The sequence below is a fragment of the Liolophura sinensis genome, chromosome 11 (assembly GCF_032854445.1).
Source record: "Liolophura sinensis isolate JHLJ2023 chromosome 11, CUHK_Ljap_v2, whole genome shotgun sequence".
In the NCBI taxonomy this organism is placed as follows: Eukaryota; Metazoa; Mollusca; class Polyplacophora; order Chitonida; family Chitonidae; genus Liolophura; species Liolophura sinensis.
Genome location: NC_088305.1, coordinates 22,206,737 through 22,209,603, shown reverse-complemented (window position 1 = coordinate 22,209,603; position 2,867 = coordinate 22,206,737). Strand labels below are relative to the sequence as shown.

Here is a 2,867-nt window from a genome sequence, read left to right as displayed (position 1 = left end):
GCTTTTTTATTTTCATTTTGATTATCTTATTAGCCGCATTCTTTCATGCACGTGTCACACCAAATGGCATTTGCTAATCCACACTGTAGTCGAAGTGAGCGTCCCCTAGTGACCGTTTATAAAATTAGCACTAGCGTACCAAACATTATCAATCTCAACATGTATTACTGTATTCTTATAATGTCAGCTTATCCGTTAATGCATAGGCGATGAAGCACTGGCAGAAATGGGGACAAAAACGCAGTTGGTTTTAACGACAAATTCACCGTTGAGCAATCATTTAGCTTTTTAGGATTTAAACCAAAAGTTTCATTCCTAAAGCACCCCATACCCGGATTCGTTGACTGTTTTCTCCTTTTCGCTTTTAATATTTTATTACTCCACTTCTGATGTACGTGTCACACGAAATGACAGTTACGAAACCATACTGGCTTCGAAGAAAGCGTACTTTGGCGATCGTAAAAAAATAAAACACCAGGGTGCAAAACTTTATCAATCTTAATATGTTTTATCGAATTTTTGTCATGTTCCCTCAGCGGTAAATGCATAGGCAATGAAGCACTGCCAGGAACGGGTACAAAAACAAAGTTTCTTTAACCGAATAAGTCTCCGTGGCGCAATCGTTTAGCACGTTCGGCTGTTAACCGAAAGGTTGGTGCTTTAAGCCAACCCCGGGACGGCTGAGTGATTTGGATTTTTATTATCTTATTACCGCCATTCTTTCATGCACGTGTCACACAAAATTCCATTTGCTAATCAATATTGTAGTCGAAGAGAGAGTCCTCTGGTGACCGTGCACAAAAATAACACCAGCATACCAAACATTATTAATCTCAATATGTTTTACTGTGTTGTTATTTGGCATTTGCTAATCCACATTCTCCTCGAAGAGAGCGTACTCTGGTGACCGTGTACAAAAATAAAACCAGCATACCAAACATTATCAATCTTAACATGCATTATCGTATTCTTGTCATGTCAGCTTATCTTTGAATGCATATGCGATGAGGCACTGGCAGGAATGGGGACAAAAACGAACTTGGTTTAAAAGACAAAGTCACCGTTGCGAAATTTTATAATGTTCGGCTTATAATCAAAAGTTTGATTCATAAAGACCCCATCCGGCCCCCGGTTCCTTTGCTGGTTTCTTAGTTTCTGATTTTAATATTTTCTTAGTCCCGCTCTGAAGTACGTGTTACACGAAATGAGAGTTGCGAAGCCATATTGTCTTCGAAGAAAGGCTACTCTGGTAATCGTACAAACAAAACAACACCAACGTACAAAACTTCATCAATGTAAATATGTTTTATCGAATTTTTGTCATGTTCCCTCAGCTGTAAATGTATAAAAGATAAAGCACTGACATAAATGGGGACAAAAAGCATCTTTTTTACTAAGTCTCCGTGGCGCAATCGGTTAGCGCGTTCGGCTGTTAACCGAAAGGTTGGTGGTTCAAGCCCACCCGGGGACGGCTCTTTTATTTTCATTTTGATTATCTTATTAGCCGCATTCTTTCATGCACGTGTCACACCAAATGGCATTTGCTAATCCATACTGTAGTCGAAGTGAGCGTCCCCTATTGACCGTTTATAAAATTAGCACTAGCGTACCAAACATTATCAATCTCAATATGTATTACTGTATTCTTATAATGTCAGCTTATCCGTTAATGCATAGGCGATGAAGCACTGGCAGAAATGGGGACAAAAACGCAGTTGGTTTTAACGACAAATTCACCGTTGAGCAATCGGTTAGCTTTTTAGGATTTAAACCAAAAGTTTCATCCCTAAACCACCCCATCCCCGGATTCGTTGACGGTTTTCTCCTTTTCGTTTTTAATATTTTATTACTCCACTTCTCATGTACGTGTCACACGAAATGACAGTTACGAAACCATATTGGCTTCGAAGAAAGCGTACTTTGGCGATCGTAAAAAAATAAAACACCAGGGTGCAAAACTTTAACAATCTTAATATGTTTTATCGAATTTTTGTCATGTTCCCTCAGCGGTAAATGCATAGGCAATGAAGCACTGCCACGAACGGGTACAAAAATAAAGTTGCTTTTACCCAATAAGTCTCCGTGGCGCAATCGTTTAGCACGTTCGGCTGTTCACCGAAAGGTTGGTGCTTTAAGCCAACCCCGGGAAGGCTGAGTGATTTGGATTTTTATTATCTTATTACCGCCATTCTTTCATGCACGTGTCACACAAAATTCCATTTGCTAATCAATGTTGTAGTCGAAGAGAGAGTCCTCTGGTGACCGTGCACAAAAATAACACCAGCATACCAAACATTATTAATCTCAATATGTTTTACTGTGTTGTTATTTGGCATTTGCTAATCCACATTCTCCTCGAAGAGAGCGTACTCTGGTGACCGTGTACAAAAATAACACCAGCATACCAAACATTATCAATCTGAACATGCATTATCGTATTCTTGTCATGTCAGCTTATCTTTGAATGCATATGCGATGGCACTGGCAGGAATGGGCACAAAAACGAACTTGGTTTTAAAGACAAAGTCACCGTTGCGAAATTTTAGAATGTTCGGCTTTTAATCGAAAGTTTGACTCAAAAAGACCCCATCCGGCCCCCGGTTCCTTTGCTGGTTTTTTCCTTTCTGATTTTAATATTTTGTTAGTCCCGCTCTGATGTACGTGTTACTCGAAATGAGAGTTGCGAAGCCATATTGTCTTCGAAGAAAGGCTACTCTGGTAATCGTACAAACAAAACAACACCAACGTACAAAACTTCATCAATGTAAATATGTTTTATCGAATTTTTGTCATGTTTCCTCAGCTGTAAATGTATAAAAGATAAAGCACTGACATAAATTTGGACTAAAAAGTATCTTTATTACTAA

The 2,867-nt window shown here is 39.0% G+C and overlaps 1 non-coding gene across 1 annotated transcript; it reads left to right on the top strand.

Annotated features, from left to right (window-relative positions):
• The first annotated feature begins 1,397 nt into the window (after nucleotides 1-1,397).
• On the top strand, nucleotides 1,398-1,471 carry Trnan-guu (transfer RNA asparagine (anticodon GUU)). Its single transcript has one exon. It is a non-coding gene; the product is annotated as a tRNA-Asn (tRNA).
• The last annotated feature ends 1,396 nt before the right edge of the window (nucleotides 1,472-2,867 follow it).